The sequence below is a fragment of the Hyperolius riggenbachi genome, chromosome 8 (assembly GCF_040937935.1).
Source record: "Hyperolius riggenbachi isolate aHypRig1 chromosome 8, aHypRig1.pri, whole genome shotgun sequence".
NCBI lineage: Eukaryota > Metazoa > Chordata > Amphibia > Anura > Hyperoliidae > Hyperolius > Hyperolius riggenbachi.
Genome location: NC_090653.1, coordinates 217,185,683 through 217,211,673, shown reverse-complemented (window position 1 = coordinate 217,211,673; position 25,991 = coordinate 217,185,683). Strand labels below are relative to the sequence as shown.

Below are 25,991 nucleotides of genomic sequence, written 5' to 3'. Positions count from 1 at the left end.
CTCACCATACACCTAACGGAATACATTGAGGTGTCTTCTTTCTAAAATGGGGTCACTTGTGGGGTTCCTATACTGCCCTGGCATTTTAGGGGCCCAAAACCGTGAGGAGTAGTCTAGAAACCAAATGCCTCAAAAGGACCTGTAAAATCCTAAAGGTACTCATAGGACGTTTGGCCCCTTAGCGCACCTAGGCTACAAAAAAGTGTCACACATGTGGTATCCCCATACTCAGGAGAAGTAGTATTAAGTGTTTTGGGGTGTATTCCCAGCATTATGATCTGCGGGCGATCTGAGGGTGTGGGCGGGTGATCAGGTGCCCACAAGGGGCAGATTAGGGTCTGATCTGATGGTTGGCAGTGACAGGGGGTGATTACAGGGGAGAATAGATGTATACAGTACACGGGGGGGGGGGGGGGTAGGGGAGGATCTGAGGGTGTGGGGGGTAATCAGGAGCCCCCAGGGGGCAGTTTAGGACCTAATCTAAAAAATAGCGTTGACAGATAGTGACAGGGGGTGATTGATGGGTGATTAGGGGAGTGATTGGGTGCAAACAGGGGTCGGAGGGGGTGATCAGGGGGGTCTGAGGGGTGCTGTGGGCGATCGGGGGCAGGGGGGGCAGGATCAGTGTTCTGTTGTGCTTACTAGGGGGGCTGCCTCCTGCCCTGGTGGTCTCTCGATCACTGGGACCACCAGGGCAAGAGGCAGCCTGTATAATACGCTGTGTATACATTACAAAGCGTATTATACACTTACTATGCGGCAGATGGGGCGTTAACAACCCGCCGGCTATTTAGAAGCGCTGACTGACGTCACGCGTGGGCGGAGCCTAATGCCGGCGGATGCGCGCGATCCCTGGCTAATTAATCCCCCAGGTGCCGCCGCCGATCGGCGTTAGGCGGTCCTGGGGGTGCCACTTTGTCGACGCCCATCGGTAGTGGGCGGTCGTCAAGTGGTTAATGTCCTTTGAAGATTATCTGATTTCCACAAAACAATCCCCTACCATTGTCATTGTGTCAGAATTGTACATTATTAATCCATGTCATGCACTACTGAGGATCAACCAATCTGAAACAGTCTGTATGTATGTTGAATTATTGTGTCTCTGTACAATTAACAAGCTGACAGATCATTGCATTCCAGCAGATCTGGAGGTGTGGCTAGCTTACAGGGACAACAAAGAATGATTTGCATATTCAGCAGTGTTTCAAGACATCATACGCTCATTCCAACCTGAATAATTGCAAATACCATCTATTTTAAAGTGGACCTGAACACAGAATGCCCTTTCTGCTCTAAAAGATTCACAACAGCATAATAACCTTTAAACAAAAACATTTCTTTGTTACAGCTGATAAAAATCCTTAAATACATCTGTTCTGTTTCTACTTCCTGCTTTCATGGAAGCAGACATATTGTTAACATCCTGTGCTTTCATATGAGCTTATCTGCCGTGGCAGTCATGTGACACAGGGGAGAGATCAAATTACAACTCATGATTAGACACAAATGAGGGGGAATTAAACAGGCTAAACTCTCTAAATACATACAGGGTGCATTTCTCTGTCTTCCTTCTGTCCTGTGCAAGAGTTCGGGTCCACTTTAAGAAGGCAAACGTTTTGCTTTGCATAACATTGTACTCCATAAAGGAAATTCCTAGAACGGTGTCAAACTCAAATATAAAGTGGGCCGAAATTGTACACTGGGACTTAGTTGTGGGCCAACCTCATTGTCTACTGGCCACCTTCTTCCCTTATGAAGTTCCCTGGTGTCTAATGGCTCCCCTCCAACCCCTTTTTAGTTCCCTGTTACCTAGTGGTCCTCCCTCCCCTACTAAGTTCCCTGGTGTCTAGAGGCCCCACCCTCCCCTATACTGTTTGCTCGTGTTTTGTGCTTTCCCCTACCCCCCATATGTCTTCCCTGGTGTTCTAGGTCTTCACTTCCAATATAGCTTCCCTGGTGGTCTAGAGTGTGCCGGCTGTTACATCTGGTGCTGACCTTTTCTCTTCAATTCTGCAAGTATCAGCTGATATCTAGTGTTACTACTGGTATCAAGTGAACAGTGCAAATTCACTGCACAAATCCTTGAGGGCCTGTTTCCACTAGAGCCAAATCTAGTCCAAATTTGCAGCATTTCCCCGCAGGGGAGTTGGGCAGGGAAACTCTGCATACTCTTGTTATAGCTTGATGTTTGAATAGCACTGCGGTGCAAATCTGGATGGCATGCTGCACTTTACCCCATAATGAATGAGCTGCATTGCAAATAGGGAGGCAGCGAACATGGGTATTCTGAAACTATTGAACAAATGTGTATATATATATGTATATATGTATATTGTTAAAGAAAACCTGTACTGAAAATAAAAGTCAAAATAGGCATACACAAGTCATACTTACCTCCCATGTAGTCTACTCCTCAGTGTCTTTCTCCTGTCCTGCGTCCTATTTGTTCACTATGATCAAGGGAATTTTCCGTCCTCCATTTTGAAAATAGCCATTACCCCATAACCGCTTTCTGGTCAGCACACAGTTAAACTGTAACATCGCCCACTTGAGCCATAGGGAAACATGGACATTGCCTGGTACATCAGTTTTCCTCTCAGCTATAACTGACAGCAACTGATATTTTACTGACAGCAACTGATATATTTCAGATCTGACAAAATATTGTCAGAACTGGAAGGGATTAATGTCAGAAGAAAATGGTGCACTTCTGAGAGAAACTGATGGCAAGGTAACTCTGTAATTTTCATTTGAAGTTACCTCATGTGTTTATTTTAAATATTTTTACTCAGTACAGGTTCTCTTTAAGGTTTTGGTACTGGCAGTTTTTTCTGTGTTTTAGATGCTGTGAGGTAATTCTACCTCAGAAGACATGCTGTTGTTAAAGAGGAACTGTCGCGGTAATCTTAAAATTTAAAACACATACAAATAAGAAGTACATTTCTTCCAGAGTAAAATGAGCCATAAATTACTTTTCTCCCATGTTGCTGTCACTAACAGTAGGTAGTAGAAATCTGACATTACCGACAGGTTTTGGGTTAGTCCATCTGTCCATGGGGGATTCTCAGCATGGCCTTTATTCTTTATAAAGACATTCCCTGAAAAAGATTTATACAAAGATGCTAGCCAGCCTCCCTGCTCGCTACACACTTATTTGGCAGTTGGACGGAGCAACTGCCATTCACTAAGTGCTTTTAAAAATAAAGAAAACCCTGAAAACCCCCTATGAGAAGATGGGCTAGTCCAAAACCTGTTGGTAATGTCAGATTTCTACTACCTACTGTAAGTGACAGCAACATAGGAGAAAAGTCATTTACGTCTCATTTTTCTCTGGAAGAAACATACTTCTTATTTGTATATGTTTACATGTATTTTACATTTTAAGATTTTCGTGACAGAGGTCGTTTTAAGCAAAGTTCTGAGCTATATGCTAGTCAGGTACAGCTTGAAGCTGATTGGACGGATCTTCATTCCCTCCAAAAGTCCTTAGCCAATCAGGGGGTTGGCTGAGGTGAAACAAAACCAGCTCTGTCAGAGCAGTCAGTGTCACTTGAGGATTACTCCGGATCGACCTGTGCTGCTGCCCACCCACCCGTCCCTGTTTTTATTGCTTTCATTCGCTGCGGGCTTTTCTTATTGGGGGGGGGGGGGGGGGGTATGGTGAAAGTAAATAACTGGTGGTGGCGATCGTGTGGCGGCCATCGATCGCGGTTGTGTTGGTCGAGTAATGTCTGTTTTCCCATGGAAATAAAGTTACATGGTTATAGTATTATACAATAGAGTTGGTTGTTTGTTACCCCCTTTTCCCCCCAATAAATAATGGCCACGGCCTGTTAAACGCCAATGGTGGTTTTTGTCTCATTTATTTAAATAAGTGGTAATACTTAGTGTTGTGATGTTTAATAATGTTGAATGCATTCCCATGCACCTGAATCCCAAAAGCTGTGCATTGCGCGGCTAAGCAGCCCAGGGTGCGGCTTCACAGCAGCACGGGGGCCACAGCCAAACCGGAAACTGGTGCAGCGCCTAATTTAAATAAGCCCTAATAGGGAACACGAGGTGAAAATAAACTGATGAGACAAATCATTGTATTTATCCTCCTACTTGTAAAAACAACTAAAATAAAATAAAAGCCTGGTGTATTTTGCACCTCCCCCCCTTCCTGCTTCCGCTCCCTCTGTGAGTGCATAGCGGGAGTGTCTTACCTAATCCATGGTGTCTGCGGGTATCACAGACCTCTTCCCTTCCGTGGAGCTCCCCCTAGTGAACGCCTTGTGCTGACCATATCATCAGCTCAAGCCGTTACTAGAGAAGAAGTGTGGAAGGGAAGAGGTCTGTGATCCCCGCGGGCACCATGGATTAGGTAAAACACTGACGCTATACACTTACAGAGGGAGTGGGGGGGGGAAGCGAAGTCATAGGGAACAGCAAACGGAGGGGGGTGGAGCGGGGACAGAGTAGGCACACCAGGGGACACCTGGGGGCAGAAGGGGACATCTGGGGAAAAAAATGGAGGGCAGAAGGGGACACCTGGGGATAGAAGGGAGGACAGAAGGGGACACCTGGGGACAAAATGGATGACAGAAGGGGAAACCTGGGAATAGAGGTAAGGACAAAAAGGGACACCTGAGGACAGAAGGGCGGAGAGAAGGAGACACCAGGAGACAGAAGGGGAAACATGGGGACACAGGAGGACACCAATTGGAGGAGAAGATGTACAAGATGCTTCTGGTACATGGATAATACCAGGTTTAGTATTGCCCTCTAAACCTAGGTATGGCTTATATTCTGCAGCGTCTTATACAATGGCAAATACGGTATACACTTAGAGATAATACTCACCCCCCTCCTCCTACGAACATGTGTATTTTATGTAAAATTCTTCAATTTTAATTGAATTGGTTTTTTTGTACTTTTTATTGACTTACCTTTGATTTTGTGTACATTCTATTTTCCTTAGGAAGCTAAGAAAAACTTCTTCTAGGACCTTCGCCAACTGGATTTATAGATACTTGGGTAAAAATGTACTGACAGTTTATATATGCTACGGTTAATTACGATGTCAAGCTATGTTTGCTGCTGTAAACTTGTTACATTTACCCATTTGATCTCTCTTAATATGTAACATATTGAGCAATAACTTTTTGTACCATCATTCACATTTGTTTCAATAAACTTTAATAGTGAAAAAAGAAAAATTTACTGACAGAACATTGTTTTTTTTACTGACGTCTAATATTACTGACATTTGCGATGCACATACACTTGCCCCACATGCAATTCACCGGCAGCCTCGTGGGGTGCGAATGAAGAAGAGTGGAGAGATGGCGGCGCACACCAGACACAAAGTATTAATGCACGGGCACCTTTGTGGGAACGGGGGGGGGGTGGGGGGGGGGTGAGGACATGAGCAGAGGTTTCTGACGAGTTCTTGCTCGCGATTATCGCACACCATTACCGATGCGCACCCAATCAAGCATGTTGGCCCGAGATTTTCCAACGTGTCTGATCGATATATAAGACCAATTTCGATTTAAATTGGAAAATATGTTGATCAGGAATGTTCTTGGCAGCACCAATTTTCATCAGATTCGATAATTATAGTCGGCTGCCAAGTCTACTGATGTATGGCCACCTTTAGCTAGAGCAGAGTGCATTCCAGAGTGACACTTGAACTGATAAGCACTAAGGGCCATATTCTATTGATGAACTCGCCAGTGTTTAGCACTGGCGAGTTCTTAACTTAATCTTATAAAACTTTAGACCCCCCCCCCCCCAGGTGGAAAAGAACTCGCTTGGGCGATGTAATCGCCCAGCGAGTTCTTACCACGTTATCCAAATTCCCTTATCATGCCTCCGGGAAGCGATACTTCCCGGCAGACATGAGCGTTAGCTTAGACCTGCAAAAAGCAGGTCTAAACTGGCTAACGCACGTCGCCGCCGCAGCATCTGGGGGTCTCCTTTAATAAGGAGACCCCCAGAGCTTCCCGTTGGGTCGCCGCACACTGTAGAAGCCCCCCATGTAGCTGCACCGGCACCCCTGCATACATACCGCCGCAGATCACCCGACGCCTCTCGCCGCAAAATCTGTCGTGTAATTACAGTATATCTGACACTGTAATTACTGTGTGCATAGAAGGAGCCCGGGCAAAGCATCTTTGAATCTGCAGCCTGGGCTCCCCATTGGTCCGCTGTCTGAACCAATAATATGGCTCACACAGCGGACCAATGGGAAGCCCAGGCTGCAGATTCAAAGATGCTTTGCCCGGGCTCCTTCTATGCGCACAGTAATTACAGTGTCAGATACACTGTAATTACACGACGGATTTTGCGGCGAGAGGCGTCGGGTGATCTGCGGCGGTATGTATGCCAACAGGGGTGCCGGTGCAGCTACATGGGGGGCTTCTACAGTGTGCGGCGACCCGATGGGGAGCTCTGGGGGTCTTCTTATTAAAGGAGACCCCCAGATGCTGCGGCGGAAGATGTCGGGGATGTTCGGCGGGCGAGTGCGCATGTGTGGGGAGTGAGGCCGTGGTGCTGATGGACAGCACCACAGCGTAAACCTCACTCCCCATCGCACAGTAATAGGGAGCATCGCTCAGGCTTTCGCCTGAGTAATGCTCCTTAACGGTCGGCCATCGCGCGAAGGATATGGGCAATAGGATTTGCCAGTAATCCTCGCGCGATGGCAAGGTGAGAAGTAGCTCGCATCTGCAAGCTACTTATCACCTTGAATAGGATATGGCCCTAAGTGCTGTAATCTACTAGGGAAGAGAGAGGTTTCTTTTACTGACCCTAGAAAGTTAAAGTGAACCTCCAGACTAGAAATCTACTCAGCAGCACTGAAAAGGCTTGGTGTTTCTTTAACAGGTTCACAGCATCAGAACTTTGTTTTTCATACCCAAGCCTCATTGTTTAGCTGCTTGGAAGCTAAGCTCCGCCCCATCAAATAAAACTGTCCGGTCATTTTCCCCCTGATGCTGTGCAAAGTATGATGGGATTTCTGATGTTGTTCTCATTGCCTAGCAACTGGGAGAGGTGACCAGGACACAGGAGAGTTGGAACTGTGTCTCATGCTCCCTGTCACCTCCTTTCAACCAAGAAGATGGCTGCCCCCATGAAATCACAAACATTTGCCTCTACTTTTAAAATAGGGTGGCTAAGAGATTATATTACCTATCTATTTTAATTAACATAACTAATGTAACTTAATGACAGTATGTTTGTTTAGGCTGAAGTTCATCTTTAAGGACTTTACTACTGGCAGCCCAAATCTGTTTATTTTTTTTTTTGTGTTGTCAGTATTATTTACTGACAGTTGGCAACATTGTGCCCGGAGCCAGCGGCGGAAGCAGACAGGTAATGTATAGTGCACTGGGCACGGGGCACCCTTCGAACATTAGGGGTGACAGCATCAGGGGTTTCGTGGCATTCGTCCTGATATTGCTCGCTGTTACCGCCGCACATCTGACCAACCACAACAGCTTGACATCTTGCAGCATATCCGACCGATTCAGTCCAAAAATTGGTTGCATCAACAATTGGGCATGCACTTGGCAGCACCGATTTTCATCTGATTTAATTAAATTAATCGAATCAGATGGTCGATCGGCCACCAAGTCGCCTGATGTATGGCCAGCTATAGTTTTTAAAGAGAATCTGTACTGTCCGATTTGTACAATAAAAAACATACCAATTAAGTCACTGTGATCTCCTGGATTCCTCTTTGCCGTTTCCGCCACTCCCCGCCGCCATCCTGGCTTTTAATCGCCAGTTTTAGTCAGTGTTGACAAACAAAAAACATGGCCACTAACCAGGAAGTGATGTATGTGTGTGTGTATATATATATATATATATATATATATATATATATATATATATATATATATATCATATTACAGTATACTACAAGTTTTTATTACCAGTGATTTATCTGCACTCCTGTCAGGGATTCTCACAGTTTCTCAGCATGACAAGCTGAAACAGAGAGCAGAGGCCTGTCTGTGAAAGATAAACAAAGCACACACACAGAGCCTGCAGAGGGTGTGCATAACTTCTCCCTATCACAGCAGAGGCAGCATTCCTCTCTGTGTCGACAAAGCCTGACAAAGAAAAGATTATTTATATTACAGAGACAGTGCAACTAGAAAATGCTGCAGTAATCCAGAGCACATTAGAACAGGTAAAGGAACTTATAGGATACAAGAAATAAGGCTGACAATTTTGTTACAGAGTCTCTGTAAAAAGGAGTCTAAAGCGACAATTAAAAAAAAAGATATTTACCTAAGGAGAGGGAAGGCTCTGGGGCCTTCCCGTCATTCCTGGGCTGGCACCCCCATTAGCAGTCTCCGACCAATTGATTGGAGACTGCTCTCTTCCGCTCCAGTAGTCTTCGGGAGCGTAGTACTGCGTAAACGCAGGACGCTCCCGACTACGGGAGCGTGCCTGGGCGGGTTTCGCACATGCGCGATGAAGCACAACTTGGCCAGGCTTTCAGGCTAAATTGCGGGTGACAGGGGAGACGGAGTGGGACGAGCAGTCTTAAGGAAGACGCAGGTAAGACGCTTCTCAGCTCAGGTACACTTTAATTTTCGATTCAGATTCACTTTAAAGGACTTCCGAGGCCAGCATCAAAATCAATTTTTTACTCACCTGGGGCTTCTTCCAGCCCCGAGCAGCAGTCTCAGTCCCTCGCTGCAACCCCGGTCCTTTTCGGTGTCCCAGCTGGCTGCCCGCAATGATGGCGACCCGCTGTCATCTGGCGGATACTGTGCCTGTGGAGTAGTTGTGCGCAGGCACAGTATGCGTCAGAAGAGCCGACACCACCAGCCAGTTGCCATCATTGCATGCGGCCAGAGTGGACACACAAAGAGGACCAGGGCTGCAGCGAGAGCTTGAGACTGCTCCTGTCACTACCTAAACTGGGGGACTCCTGGCGCTACCTTAACTAGGGGGCACCTGTCACTACCTAAACTATCCAGGTCAGCCAGCCCAGCATCACCACCAGCCAACCACCCCAGAATCACTGTCAAAAAGGCCACAGCATCACCACCAGTCAGGCCAGCATTTACTTCAACCAGCCAAGCACAGCCCAGCATCACCACCAGCCAGCCCGGCCACAGCATCACTGCCAGCCAACCTAGCCACAGCATCACCGCCAACCCAGCCACAGCATCGGCCACAGCATCACCGCCAGCCAACCTGGCCACAGCATCAATGCCAGCCAGGCCACAACATCACTGCCAGGCCTTTCAGCCCACACATCATCCCCAATCCAGCCAAAAACAGTATTGCCAGGCACAGCAGCCAGTACAGGAGAATTCAGAAGCCAGGTGAGAGGTGTCTACCATATTAAGGGGGCATTCTGCCTATTTATGTGAAATGCTGTCTATTTATGTGCCTTATGACTGCTGGATTTGTCTTGTTGGGGGCCTCATGATTGCTGAATTTGTCTTGTTGGGGGCCTCACGATTGCTGAATTTGTCATGTTGGGGGCCTCATGATTGCTGAATTTGTCTTGATAGGGGCCTCATGATTGCTGAATTTGTCTTGTTGGGGGTCACATGATTGCTAACTGCGAGACTATAGGAAAAGCTGAATCATCATCATATGAGACAATAGCATTAAACCTACATTTTTAGCTTTTTAAAACAGAAAATAAGAGTGGGAGGTTCTAAAAAAATAATTTTTTTCAGGAGTAGGGTGGTCGAAATTATTTATCTTCACAGTTTATTTTCAACTTGGATTTTCCATAATGTTCATGTATGAGTTAAAACGTTTGTACAGTATTTAGTTTAAATTGCTGTTGGCACAAGGGGGCCCAGTGATTTCTAGTTACACCCCTGACTACTACCTAAACTGGGGACACCTATAGACCTGGCTACTTATACTGTACTTAGAGGGGTGTGGGAATGTTGGGGTGGAGGGTCCAGGAGGAATGTTTGGGTGGGGAGGTCCGAGGTCCGTGGGGTTGGAAGGTCGTGGGGGGGCATAAACATTTTTTTGCTATGGGGCCCAGTCATTTGTAGCTATGCCCGTTATAAGTTATAAAGAAAAGTATCGTTTTGCATAAAAACTTATCATTTCGGCTATATCCTGCACCCTTTTTTCCAGGCGCCCTTTTTTGGATGTACACCAGAAATTCCAGTGTGATGCAGGAGCTTATGCAAACAATCAAGTTTATACTTGGAGTCTAATTTAGGAGTGCAGAAAGGAATGCTAGGTGAGGCTTTGGAGCTAGTGTTCCTACATCCTAGGTACTTCTCAAAGCACCAGCTTTCATTCAGGGGGAGTTGCAGGCTCTGATTCAGAAGGAGAGCAAACTAGGATCACTGCCCTTTTTTTTCACAGACAGGCATCCGTAGTTACAGGAGGAGGAAACGGAGGTGACGGCTGTGGAGGGGGACGACCTCTCAGAGGCACAGGAAACAACAGAATGCAGGACGAGCAAGTCCGATCTCATTCCCCCAGCTGTCACAACAAGGCTCTGCACAAGCATTCCAGAGAGTAACGAGGAGCAGAACCCTCTGAGGAAGTAGATGCTGCAGCTGTGAGTACGGGCGTGCTAGGATCCATGCTGGGGCAATCTCTATCTCTGCTGTTTAATACACAGCATCATAATGAGAGTGTAAATGCTAATAGACATGCTGCCTGTGAGCAGCTGAGGGCAGATCATTTGGTGTTTCATGTCTCAGGTAGAATTTTGGATGCTGATGAACTGTCTGTATTGAATAAAAGGGCTAAGCTTTGTCCCCAGCTTCTCACAAGAATTATTCCATGTAGAAGTGGATACATGCAAGTTTCTGCAAAAGCTTAAAGTGCACCTGAGATGAGAAGCGTCTCAGGTTCCATACTTCCCTGGGGCTTCCTTAAGCCCCTTTGAGGCTGTTCGTCCCTTGCTGTCTTCTCCGGTGACTCCTGTCACCCGCAATAGTGCCTGAAAGCCTGGCTAAGTCGCCTTGCGTGGCCCCACACACTCCCTGTCGTGCTCTGTGGCTTCGAGTGTTCTGCACTTGCGCAGTACTACTGCTCAGGCGCAGAATACTTCCAGGGAAGGAGGCATGATGAGGGAGTACACCTGGCCACACATGCAAGTTGGAGCGTGATTCAGCCAGGCTTTCAAGCACTATTGTGGGTGGCAGGAGCCACCCGGGTAGACGGCAAGAGATGAGCGGCCTCAAAGGGGCTTAAGGAAGCCCCCAGGTAAGTATGGAACCTGAGATGCTTCTAGTCTCTGTTTAAGTGGGAAGTGTGGCATTTTGAGAAAACCCTTCAACTCTTTAGCTAATGCAGATCATGTGCGAATGCATGACTAATGATCCAGCAAAGCTGAGGGATAGGAATAATTCTGACCCTCAGGTGCTGAATACGACTGTGGAGGTGATGGAAATAGGAAACTGATAATGTTAGGAAGCCGCATAATAAGGAAAGGAGAGCACTCCAAAGACTAAAGAATGAGGATTTCAGTACTTCACTCTCAATTTACAGTGCCTGCTCTTTCTCCTCTGCAAGAAACTCTGTCAGTGCTTCCCCTCACCTTACCCTGCCTCCCCTGCAAGCTTCTCTGTCAGTGCTTCACCCCTCAGCTTACACTGACTCTCTTGAAGGCTGCTCTGTCAATGCTTCACCCTCAGCTTATACTGCCTCCTCTGCAAGCTACTCTGTCAGTGCTTCTCCTCTCAGCTTGCTTACCCTGCCTCCCCTGCAAGCTTCTCTGTCAGTGCTTCACCCTCATCTTACCCTGCTTCTCCTGCAAGCTTCTCTGTCAGTTCTTCTCCTCTCAACTTATACTGCCTCCTCTGCAAGCTACTCTGTCAGTGCTTCTCCTCTCAGCTTGCTTACCCTGCCTCCCCTGCAAGCTTCTCTGTCAGTGCTTCACCCTCATCTTACCCTGCTTCTCCTGCAAGCTTCTCTGTCAATGCTTCTCCTCTCAACTTACACTGCCTCCTCAGCAAGCTGCTCTGTGCTTCACCCTCAGCTTATACTGTCTCCTCTGCAAACTGCTCTGTCAGTGCCCCTCCCTCAGCTGCCTCCCCTGCAAGCTGCTCTATCAGTGCTTCCTCATCAGCTTATACTGTCTCCTCTACAAGCTGCTCTGTCAGTGCTTCCTCATCAGCTTATACTGCCTCCTCTGCAAGCTGCTTTGTCAGTGCTCCCCCCTCAGCTGCCTCCCCTGCAAGCTGCTCTGTCAGTGCTTCCTCATCAGCTTATACTGTCTCCTCTACAAGCTGCTCTGTCAGTGCTTACCCTTCAGCTGCCTCCTCTGCAAGCTGCTCTGTCAGTGCTCCCCCCTCAGCTGCCACTACCTCCCCTGCAAGCTGCTTTGTCAGTGCTTCCTCATCAGCTTATACTGTCTCCTCTGCAAGCTGCTCTGTCAGTGCTCCCCCCTCAGCTGCCTCCCATGCAAGCTGCTCTGTCAGTGCTTACCCTTCAGCTGCCTCCTCTGCAAGCTGCTCTGTCAGTGCTTCACCCTCGGCTGCCACTACCTCCCCTGCAAGCTGCTCTGTCAGTGCTTTCTCATCAGCTTATACTGCCTCCCCTGCAGGCTGCTCTGTCAGTGCTTCCTCATCAGCTTACGTTATCTGAGCAACTTGCCTTTCTTTGCAAATGACTCGGTGTGATATTCATGTAACTAACGCCGGCCCTTGTGTTGCATTCCCTGTGACAGCAGGAATGTAAGACAAAGGATTGGGACAGAGGCACAGCGCGTTATCCACACCTTGGCTTGGGTTAGGTACAGAGAAGCATACAATCAATGTGAAGTATGCTTTACCTTTACTGTTAATTAACGTTGCATAGGTGGTGCATTGCAATGTGGTAAGCCGCGTTACAAAGAGACACTTACACTGCAACGCACCGCTGTGAACATGGCCTTTTCCTCAGTTTGCTGTTGGTTTTCTAATACAGTGCCTTACTTTGATTCACATGTGAATTTGAGATGTTCTTCCCGCATTTGTATGCAGTTTTTTGCCCAGCTAATGAGTCAATGAGAATCTGTATGGTGCGGATTTATGCTGCAACAAGATGTACATTTTTTATTTTTTTTTGCATCTGTGAAAATGTTAATGCAGTTTTTAAACAAACAAGTGTGATTCTCCATTGATCTTATTGCATGTGCTGTGAACATAGTTGCACAACATGATAAACAGGGCTTCCTGTCTGAGTAAACTGTTGAAATATTTGCTTTTACTGGAGTATCTGAAAAGGGATTTCAGTTTATTTAGCTTCCTCCACTTGAAGCAGAATTACCATAGGGAAAATGGGTAGTTAGGTCTTGAAACAGTTACTGGCAGTGGAATTAAGCAAGCTGACAGGTGTCAATCACTAGCTATATAAATCTGATTAGTCCCATGCAGAGTTCCTGTTCAGCCTACACGTCTATTATAGATGTATTATAGATTATATTATAGATGTATTATGAATACATGCATTGCTGTTTAAATGTGCACCAAATAAATTCAACTACCAATCACAATGTATCTCTGTTTTCTCATTGCTAGCAAAGACCTTTATGTGCATTAGTTAGTAAGATATGGGTAGATCAGTATTTGGAGAGCAACTGATCCGGTTTGCTTCTGGAGAGATGAGAGGGGACAGCATGTGCTGCCATTTAGGTACCTTGAAAAGGGGTTTCTTCTAGGGCCTAGGTTCTCAACGTGTGGTACACGTACACCAGGGGGTACTTCTGATGGTTCCAGTGGGTACTCGGGCTTTATATTTAACCAAGAATAACAAATGTAGAGTTTTAGAAAATGATACATCTTATTTAAACACCAAATTCGTATTTTAACTAATTTAAAGCAATAGTAAATGCTTGGAAATAGTTTAGAACCAATTATCATGTACTACAATTGAATATATATTTGTCAAGGGGTACTTGTGATAATGTTTACTATGCTGGGGGGGGGGGGGGGGGGGTACTTGGAGAGTACAGGGTTTTAAAAGGTGTGTATATACCAATAAAATGTTGAGAAACACTGTTCTAGGGTACCTTGTATGCAGTGGTGTACTTCTGCAAAGTAGAATAGCTGTTTTCCCCTGTGCATTTTTTTTTTAGGTTCTTTTATCATTTCCTGGATATACTTTCATACCATGGCTTGCCGTAGGGTTTATTAACAAGAGCAGGGAGCTAGTCCCTCTCAGTAGCAAGACAGACTGCACTGAAGGCAACTGGAAGCAAGGAGGGCTTAAGGGACCCATACACTGGTCGATTTCAGCCATCGATTGATCAATCTATTATGTGGAATTGATCGGTAGGAAAGCAATTCTATCAAATTGATCGATTTGCAGTCGAATTCAATCAATTTCAATCTATCTAGGTCGATCTGCTGCTGGCAGCAGATCGATGGACCATAGAGTTGCATTGGATCTAACGGTCCAATAATGCATTTAGATCAATTTCCGATAGAAATCTATTGGTAATCTGTTCCTAGTGTGTGGCACACATCAGATAGATTCCTGTCAGATTCGACCTGACAGGCATATGACAGAAATCTGATGGTCGAATCTGCTGCAAATCTATAAGTGTATGGCCACCTTTAGACATCTACCCTCTGAAGAGGTGGCACAGACTGTGGCTACTTGTGAAGTGGTATCTATAAGGCCTCTTTAAGATGGGCAGTTGACAGGCAGTGAATTCACGCTGGGTAACACCAGCATGTGTCAAGCACTAACATGAGTGATGTTACAACCGCTGCCATTGCACCTGAATGACGCTTGTGGGTGGCAAACGAGACTCTGAACTTCCCGACAAGTGCACAGCTCAGCTGTCAGTCTCTAATATTAGCAGTTTACAAACTACACTCTGTGTTTTAAAATATGGAGCAGAGCTAATGACTCTTTGAACTTCTCTCCAGTAAAAGCTGTCATGTTTATTTCCTTTTAGACAATACCAGTTGCCTGGCAGCCCTGCTGATCCTCTGCCTCTAATACTATTAGCCATAGCCCCTGAACAAGCATGCAGCAGATCAGGTGTTTCAGTGGTTCAGACTTAAAAGTCTGATCTGACAAGACTAGCTGCATGCTTGTTTCTGGTTTTAATCAGATACTACTGCAGAGAAATAGACCAGCAGGGCCGCCAGGTAACTGGTATTGATTAAAAGGAAATAAACATGACAGCCTCCATATACCTATCTCTTCAGTTCCCCTTTAAACAAGCAAGAAACAGTGAGAGACAGGTTGAGATAAGTGCTTTGGAAAACAGCACTGTAGCCGACCAAGCTTGGTCGGAGAGCTCAGAGAAGCTCTTTTGCATAGATAACTGAAGTTTCTTAACTCTTCCTGTACTGGAAACAATATGAGAAGCTTTACTTTGCAACTGTTTTATTTCTTAGCTGTACTACACATACAAATCATTATATCATAAGTTTATTTTCACTTCAGACATCCCTTTTAAAGAGGCCTGAGGAAGTATGTAATGTGCTTTCAGTTGATTCTTTTATGTTATTTGCTTACAGGGAGGTGTGTTTGTGGATCAGTTCTCGTGCTGCTTTATTTTTTGGCTCCGCTACTGATGAGCAGAGCAGGTCTCCCGAATGAGAGGTGTATTGCGCTACACTGACCAATTCTACTTCCTTTTTAGAAGTTCTGTAGTGAGGATTAAAGTGGGATTTACGCAAAACTTACTACAGAACCCTTGGGGGAAGCAATGCATGTTGCACAAAAACAGGTCTGCAAGATCATTTTCTTCCTGTCTGTTCTTCCAACTGTACACGGTGCTAAGTTAAGGTGAAATTGTGGCATATCTTGCAGTTGTCGACTTTCCAGCTTATCTAAGTTGGCACAGCAGCAGCAAGGGTGCCAAGAAGGAGAGGGTGAAGTATTTATTCTTTAACGTTGATCATTTTCCAACCAGGTGGAAAAATGCTTTATCTGGAAATTAGCATAGCAGTGCTGGAGTCGTGGCATATGTAAGCATTCCACTTAATTTTCTTCATTTTGGTTTTGGGTTAAGTAGGAAAAGGTTAGGGCTGGTTTAGAATGAATGCTCTGCATCAGAGTATCCATTGCCACCTATGTATTGTCATTTAATGTGATGATAACACACCCCTTGCAGTGCCCAGCGCATCTTTACTGCACAGTGGATGCCTTATCGTTCCATCGAAAAAGGCAGGGAATCTTCACTCTAAGCAATATTTCGATGCAGCGTATTCTATGTGAGGCCTAGAACCCATTAGATCGTTTTTTTGAGCGTTTAGGGAGCGCTTCCCTAAACGCTCTGCCAATGTAAATGAATGTAACAAATCCCGCAGCAGTGATTGCGATTTTACCAAAATCGCAATCGCAGAACATGCAGCATTTTGGGAGCATTTGCGCTTCACTTGAAAGTATTGAAGCGCTGGCAAATCGCTCATGAATCGTTACACATATCGATTTATGTGCTTTTTTTTTAAATTACTGCACACTGTAAAAAAATATATAATTAAAAGGACCAATCAGAATTAAAATTGCAAATCGCTATCACAATCGCTGGCAAAAAGCGTACACTTTTTAAAATTGCTACCAAAATCGCTGGAAAACGCTCATGAAATCGCTTACAAAACGCTAGTGATTTGCGATTTGTAGTGCTTTCCAGGTCTAAACCAGCCCATAATTGGATTTTATTCCCTTTACTGTCCCAATTACAGAAATTAACTTCTTTGTTAGTGTATCACTTTGTTGGATGTAGTTCCTCTTATTTGTACAATTTCTTCACAATCTGCAAAATTGACTTCTAGGCAGGGCTGTGGAGTCAGTACAAAATTCCTCCGACGACTCCGTTTCTGATTCTACCAATTCCGTGTCAACGCCCGACTCCTTTAATTTGCATATAACAATCTTGTTGATTGAAAGTATGTGACATAAAAGGCATTTCATCACTGCCAAAGTTTAGGAATTTTAAAGGTATATTAATATGGCATCTACTTTCAGAAACAAATAGCTCCTGGCCAGGAAGCTGGCACTCTACCCAGTCAGCCATCCCAGCCTGTCATTACCAATGTGAATGGCTTAGCATGTTGTCTGTATAATGAGATTCATTGAAGCCTCATATTAGCCGGGTTCCAGTGTGTAGTTCTGCCACCTTGCAGAGATAGGCCTCTACCTTTTCGATATCTGATATAGAAAAGGCCAGGGCCATTTTCTGCAAGGGGGGAGATCTATGTACCAGAACCCAGCTGATGTGAGGTTCCAGTGAATCGTATTAAACAAAGGCCACAATTCACTAAGCTCATCTACTGTCTTTAATAACGATTCTGTGCTGTTTTTACTATTATCACCATAATGATAAAGCGTGTAATATTCACTAAGCAATTTACCTCAGGCAAACCTTAAAATAAGGATTCTTACTTTATTGAACTTCACCCAATCAGTAGCTGATACCTTCTTTCCCATGAGAAATCTTTATTTTTTCTCAAATGGCTCATCAGGGGGTGTTGTATGGCTGATATTGTGGCGAAACCCTTTCCACAGTGTGATATCAGCACTTAGGTACTGACGTCACACTGTGGGAGTCTTCTTGTTGCATTGTGGTAAATACCAGCGGTTTCCAACTGCCAAAAAAGCATCATCTCCTTCCACAGACATCACCTGCCAGCAGTAAAAATGTTGCCATGTGAAACATTTCAGAATGTAGATCAGGGAGAGGAAAGATTTTAAAATAGCCAAACACTGACTAAATCATTTATAAGAAAAATTATTGTCAAAAAATAAGCACTTTTTTCATTGTGTTATTTTCACTGCAGTTCCTCCTTAAGGAGTGATTTCTAAAATTTAAGGTTTCAATCCTCAAAATAACAACAGAATTCTAAAGTTAAAGGGGAACTGAAGAGAGAGGTATATGGAGGCTGTCATGTTTATTTCCTTTTAGACAATACCAGTTGCCTGGCAGCCCTGCTGATCCTCTGCCTCTAATACTATTAGCCATAGCCCCTGAACAAGCATGCAGCAGATCAGGTGTTTCAGTGGTTCAGACTTATAAGTCTGATCTGACAAGACTAGCTGCATGCTTGTTTCTGGTTTTAATCAGATACTACTGCAGAGAAATAGACCAGCAGGGCTGCCAGGCAACTGGTATTGATTAAAAGGAAATAAACATGACAGCCTCCATATACCTCTCTCTTCAGTTCCCCTTTAAAGACAGGATGTTAATTCACAAAGAGTAATGCAAGTGTAAAGTGTGTGTGAGGAGGTCTCACCTGTCCTGAACTGTCCTTAAAGGAGTTATCAGGCAAAAAAAAAAATTGAGTTTCACTTACCTGGGGCTTCTACCAGCCCCACGCAGCCATCCTGTGCTGTCCTAGTCACTCACTGCTGCTCTGGTCCCTCTCCGTCAGCTAGTTTAGTTTTTGCCGACCTCGGGGTCGGCGGGCCGCATTGCGTACATTTTTATGCATTCCCGCTGGTGCAGGAACGCGTACATTTTTATGCATTCCCGCTGGTGCAGGAACATTAATACATACGTTTTTACGCGTCAGTGGTTTCATGTGTACATTTTTACGCATGAAACCACTAATACATAAAAACGTGTTTGTTAATGTTCCTGCACCAGCGGGAATGCGTAAAAATGTCTGCAATGCGGCCCGCCGACCCTGAGGTTGGCCAAAACTAAACTAGCTGACGGAGGGGGACCAGAGCAGCAGTGAGTGACTACGACAGCACAGGATGGCTGCATGGGGCTGCTAGAAGCCCCAGGTAAGTGAAACTCATTTTTTTTGCCTGATAACTCCTTTAAAGAGAATCTGTATTGTTAAAATCGCACAAAAGTAAACATACCAGTGCGTTAGGGGACATCTCCTATTCCCCTCTATCACAATTTCGCCGCTCCCCGCCGCATTAAAAGTGGTTAAAAACAGTTTTAAAAAGTTTGTTTATAAACAAACAAAATGGCCACCAAAACAGGAAGTAGGTTGATGTACAGTATGTCCACACATAGAAAATACATCCATACACAAGCAGGCTGTATACAGCCTTCCTTTTGAATCTCAAGAGATCATTTGTGTGTTTCTTTCCCCCCTGAGGGGGGAGTGCATAGCAGAACCACAACACTGAAGAACTTGGCAGCCTTCCAGACACAGGCTGACAAGTCTGACAAGGGAAAGATACATTGATTTATTACAGAGACTGTGATAGTACAAAGTGCTGCAGTAAGCCAGAACACATTAGAATAGCTTTTGGAACTTGTAGGATGATAAAAAACAGGATGCAATTTTTGTTACGGAGTCTCTTTAAGTGGAGTGTTACTACAGACTGCAATGTAAAGTAAAGCATCCTGAGCTGTATGCTTTTTTACTAGTTTATGCTGAAGAGCACTCTGCATAACAAAGAGCAAAATGCACAGCATTTATACAAAATACACAACAGACACTGAGAGGGACACACACACAGACACACACACAGACACACACACACACACAGACACACACACACAGACACACACACACAGACACACACACACAGACACACACACACAGACACACACACAGACACACACACAGACACACACACAGACACAGACACACACACAGACACACACACAGACACACACACAGACACACACACAGACACACACACAGACACACACACAGACACACACACAGACACACACACAGACACACACACAGACACACACACAGACACACACACAGACACACACACAGACACACACACAGACACACAGACACACACACAGACACACACACAGACACACACACAGACACACACACACACAGACACACACACAGACACACACACACACAGACACACACACACACAGACACACACACAGACACACAGACACAGACACAGACACAGACACACACACACACACACAGACACACACACACACACACAGACACACACACACACAGACACACACACACACACACAGACACACACACACACACACAGACACACACACACACACACAGACACACACACACACACACACACACACACACAGACACACACACACACACACAGACACACACACACACACACAGACACACACACACACACACAGACACACACACACACACACACACACAGACACACACACACACACACACACAGACACACACACACAGACACACACACACAGACACACACACACAGACACACACACACAGACACACACACACAGACACACACACACAGACACACACACACAGACACACACACACAGACACACACACACAGACACACACACACAGACACACACACACAGACACACACACACAGACACAGACACAGACACAGACACACACAGACACACAGACACACACACACACACAGAGACACACAGACACACAGACACACAGACACACAGACACACAGACACACAGACACACAGACACACAGACACACAGACACACAGACACACAGACACACAGACACACAGACACACAGACACACAGACACACAGACACACAGACACACAGACACACACACACACACACACACACACACACACACAGACACACACACACACACACACACAGACACACAGACACACACACACACACACACACACACACACACACACACACACACACACACACACACACACACACACACACACACACACACACACACACACAGACACACACACAAACACACCTCTCTCCTTCCCTGGCTGTCCTACACAGGATAGCTGTAATCGGCCTGGCAGCAGGAAGGGTGGAGCTACATCCTCCCTGTTTGTGCACCTCCCCTCCCTATGTACTGTATATGAAAATAACTGCAGAGATGATAAAGTAAGGACTGGAGTAACAAGACAACTCTCTCATTGTGAAAGCTTATCATTACATGTTAACCACTTAAAGAGAACCCAAGGTGTGTTTAAAGAATGTTATCTGCATACAGAGGCTGGATCTGCCTATACAGCCCAGCCTCTGTTGCTATCCCAAACCCCACTAAGGTCCCCCTGCACTCTGCAATCCCTCATAAATCACAGCCTTGCTGTGAGGCTGTGTTTACATCTGTAGTGTCAGTCTCGGCTGCTCCCCCGCCTCCTGCATAGCTCCAGTCCCTGCCCCCATCCCTTCCCTCCAATCAGCAGGGAGGGAAGGGATGCAGGCGGGCACCGGAGTTCTGCAGGAGGCGGGGAGAGCTGCAGACTGACACTATAGAGATAAACACAGCCAGCTCTGACAAGCTGTTTGTCAGCAGTGTGGCTGTGATTTATGAGGGATTAGATCCAGCCTCTGTATGCAGATAACATTCTCCAAACCCACCTCGGGTTCTCTTTAACCCATTCAGGTTCCGTGGTTTTTACGAGAGAAATGTTCACCTCCCATTCATTAGCCTATAACTTTATCACTACTTATCACAATGAACTGATCTATATCTTGTTTTTTCCGCCACCAATTAGGCTTACTTTGGGGGGTACATTTTGCTAAGAGCCACTTTACTGTAAACGCATTTTAACAGGAAGAATAAGAAAAAAATGGAAAAATTCATTATTTCTCAGTTTTCAGCCATTATAGTTTTAAAATAATACATGCCTCCATAATTAAAACTCATGTATTGTATATGCCCATATGTCCCGGTTATTACACCGTTAAAATTATGTCCCTATCACAATGTATGGCGACAATATTTTATTTGGAAATAAAGGTGCATTTTTTCCATTTTGCATCCATCACTATTAACAAGTTTAAAATAAAAAAAATATAGAAATATTTCATCTTTACATTGATATTTAAAAAGTTTAGACCCTTAGGTAAATATTTACATGTTTTTTGTTTTTGTTTATTGTAATGGTTTTTTTTATTTATAGTAAACATTTTATTTGGGTAGTTTTGGGAGGGTGAGGGGTAAACAATAGATTTATAATGTAAATGTGTGTTGATTTTAATTCATTTCTATTTTACATGACGTCACTCTAAGCGTAACATACGCTTAGAGTGGCGCATCAGGAAGTGAATGGCCAGAAAAGGCGCAGCTTCCGAGAGAAGCTGTCGCTTTTTCAGCGGGGGAGAGGAATCAGTGATCGGACTTCATAGTCCGATACATTGATTCCCTGACTACCGAAATCGCGGCCGGGAGTGCGCGTGCACGCGCGCGATCGGCCGCGGGGGCGCGCGGTAGCGCACATGGTTTCTGGACGTAGTTTCTACGTCCAGAAACCAAAATAGGTTAAGGACTGCAGTCATAAAACCCCTTAAGGACCAGAGCCTTTTTTTCCATTCAGACCACTGCAGCTTTCACGGTTTATTGCTCAGTCATACAACCTACCACCTAAATGAATTTTACCTCCTTTTCTTGTCACTAATACAGCTTTCTTTTGGTGCTATTTGATTGCTGCTGCGAGTTTTACTTTTTATTATAGTCATCAAAAAAGACATGAATTTTGTCAAAAAAATGACTTTTTTAACTTTCTGTGCTGACATTTTTCAAATAAAGTAAAATTTCCTATACATTTGAGCGCGAAAGTTATTCTGCTACATGTCTTTGATAAAAAAAAAACCATTCAGTGTATATTTATTGGATTGGGTAAAAGTTATAGCGTTTACAAACTATGGTGCAAAAAGTGAATTTTCCCATTTTCAAGCATCTCTGACTTTTCTGCGCACCTGTCAGGTTTCATGAGGGGCTAAAATTCCAGGATAGTACAAATACCCCCCAAATGACCCCATTTTGGAAAGAAGACATCCCAAAGTATTCAGTGAGAGGCATGGTGAGTTCATAGAAGATTTTATTTTTTGTCACAAGCTAGCGGAAAATGACACTTTGTGACACAAAAAAAAAAAAAAAAGTTTCCATTTCTTCTAACTTGCGACAAAAAAAAATGAAATCTGCCACGGACTCACTATGCTCCTCTCTGAATACCTTGAAGTGTCTACTTTCCAAAATGGGGTCATTTGTGGGGTGTGTTCACTGTCCTGGCATTTTGGGGGGTGCCTAATTGTAGGCACCCCTGTAAAGCCTAAAGATGCTCATTGGACTTTGGGCCCCTTAGCGCAGTTAGGCTGCAAAAAAGTGCCACACATGTGGTATTGCCGTACTCAGGAGAAGTAGTATAATGTGTTTTGGGGTGTATTTTTACACATACCCATGCTGGGTGGGAGAAATATCTCCGTAAATGATTTAAATTTTTTTTACACACAATTGTCTATTTATAGAGATATTTCTCCCACTCAGCATGGGTATGTGGAAAAATACACCCCAAAACGGCGATACCACATGTGTGGCACTTTTTTGCACCCTAACTGCGCTAAGGGGCCCAAAGTTCAATGAGTACCTTTAGGATTTCACAGGTCATTTTGAGAAATTTCGTTTCAAGACTACTCCTCACGGTTTAGGGCCCCTAAAATGCCAGGAAAGTATAGGAACCCCACAAATTACCCCATTTTAGAAAGAAGACACCCCAAGGTATTCCGTTAGGAGGATGGTGAGTTCATAGAAGTTTTTTTTTTTTTGTCACAAGTTAGCGGAAATTGATTTTAATTGTTTTTTTTTTAACAAAGTGTCATTTTCCGCTAACTTGTGACAAAAAATAAAATCTTCTATGAACTCACCATACTCCTAACGGAATACCTTGGGGTGTCTTCTTTCTAAAATGGGGTCATTTGTGGCGTTCCTATACTGCCCTGGCATTTTAGGGGCCCTAAACCGTAAGGAGTAGTCTTAAAACCAAATGTCGCAAAATGACCTGTGAAATCCTAAAGGTACTCATTGGACTTTGGGCCCCTTAGCGCACTTAGGGTGCAAAAAAGTGCCACACATGTGGTACCGCCGTACTCAGGAGAAGTAGTATAATGTGTTTTGGGGTGTATTTTTACACATACCCATGCTGGGTGGGAGAAATATCTCTGTAAATGACACATTTTTGATTTTTTTTACACACAATTGTCCATTTACAGAGAGATTTCTCCCACCCAGCATGGGTATGTGTAAAAATACACCACAAAACACATTATACTACTTCTCCTGAGTATGGCGATACTACATGTGTGACACTTTTTTGCAGCCTAGGTGCGCTAAGGGGCCCAACGTCCTATTCACAGGTCATTTTGAGGCATTTGTTTTCTAGACTACTCCTCATGGTTTAGGGCCCCTAAAATGCCAGGGCAGAATAGGAACCCCACAAGTGACCCCGTTTTAGAAAGAAGACACCCCAAGGTATTCCGTTAGGGGTATGGTGAGTTCATAGAAGATTTTATTTTTTGTCACAAGTTAGTGAAAAATGACACTTTGTGAAAAAAACAATAAAAATCCAATTTCCGCTAACTTTTGACAAAAAATAAAATCTTCTATGAACTCATCATACACCTAACAGAATACCTTGGGGTGTCTTCTTTCTAAAATGGGGTCACTTGTGGGGTTCCTATACTGCCCTGGCATTTTACGGGCCCAAAACTGTGAGTAGAAACCAAATTTCTCAAAATGACTGTTGTGGGGTATAAGCATCTGCAAATTTTGATGACAGGTGGTCTATGAGGGGGCAAATTTTGTGGAAACGGTCATAAGCAGGGTGGCCTCTTAGATGACAGGATGTATTGGGCCTGATCTGATGGATAGGAGTGCTAGGGGGTGACAGGAGGTGATTGATGGGTGTCTCAAGGTGTGATTAGAGGGGGGAAATAGATGCAAGCAATGCACTAGCGAGGTGATCAGGGCTGAGGGCGTTCTGAGGTGTGGGCGGGTGATTGGGTGCCCGCAAGGGGCAGATTAGGGTCTAATCTGATGGGTAACAGTGACAGGTGGGGATAGGGGGTGATTGATGGGTAATTAGTGGGTGTTTAGAGGAGAGAAGAGATGTAAACACTGCACTTGGGAGATGATCTGATGTCGGATCTGCGGGCGATCTATTGGTGTGGGTGGGTGATCAGATTGCCCGCAAGGGGCAGGTTAGGGGCTGATTGATGGGTGGCAGTGACAGGGGGTGATTGATGGGTGATTGACAGGTGATCAGTGGGTTATTACAGGGAAGAACGGATGTAAATAATGCACTGGCGAATCGATAAGGGGGGGTTTGAGGGCAATCTGAGCGTGTGGGCGGGTGATTGGGTGCCCGCAAGGGTCTAATCTGATGGGTAACAGTGACAGGTGGTGATAGGGGGTGATTGATGGGTAATTAGTGGGTGTTTAGAGGAGAGAATAGATGTAAACACTGCGCTTGGGAGGTGATCTGATGTCGGATCTGCGGGCGATCTATTGGTGTGGGTGGGTGATCAGATTGCCCGCAAGGGGCAGGTTAGGGGCTGATTGATGGGTGGCAGTGACAGGGGGTGATTGACGGGTGATTGACAGGTGATTGACAGGTGATCAGGGGGGATAGATGCATACAGTACACGGGGGGGGGGGGAGGGTCTGGGGGGGTCTGGGGAGAATCTGAGGGGTGGGGGGGTGATCAGGAGGGAGCAGGGGGCAGTTTAGGGACTAAAAAAAAAAATAGCGTTGACAGATAGTGACAGGGAGTGATTGATGGGTGATTAGGGGGGTGATTGTGTGCAAACAGTGGTCTGGGGGGTGGGCAGGGGGGGGGGTCTGAGGGGTGCTGTGGGCGATCAGGGGGCAGGAGGGGGCAGATCAGTGTGTTTGGGTGCAGACTAGGGTGGCTGCAGCCTGCCCTGGTGGTCCCTCGGACACTGGGACCACCAGAGCAGGAGGCAGCCTGTATAATACACTTTGTAAACATTACAAAGCGTATTATACGCTTTCTATCCGGCGATCGTTGGGTTAACAACCCGCCGGCGCTTCCGATTGGCCGGCGGGTTGACGGCGCGGGTGGGCGGAGCCTATTGCCGGCGGATCCGCGCGCATTCCAGCGCGCGATCCCCGGCCAAAGAGTGCCCCAGGACCTGACGCCATTCTGCGTTACGTGGTCCTGGGGCTGCCACTTTGCCGCCGCCAATATGAAGTAGGCGGTCGGCAAGTGGTTAAAGGACCACTGTCGCGAAAATCTTAAAATGTAAAATACATGTAAACACATACAAATAAGAAGTATGAGTAAAATGAGCCATAAATTACTTTTCTATCGTTACAGCCATTTTTTACTCATGACTTGTCAT

The 25,991-nt window shown here is 45.2% G+C and overlaps 1 protein-coding gene across 4 annotated transcripts in view; it reads left to right on the top strand.

Moving 5' to 3' along the window:
- The first annotated feature begins 10,379 nt into the window (after positions 1–10,379).
- The window catches only part of RABGAP1 (RAB GTPase activating protein 1), a 281,195-nt gene continuing 265,583 nt past the window's right edge, over positions 10,380–25,991 (top strand). For all 4 annotated transcript variants that reach the window (XM_068248160.1, XM_068248159.1, XM_068248157.1 and 1 more), the window contains exon 1: positions 10,380–10,549. The gene's annotated coding sequence lies outside the window, so the exon portion shown is untranslated. The remainder of the gene's footprint in view (positions 10,550–25,991) is intronic.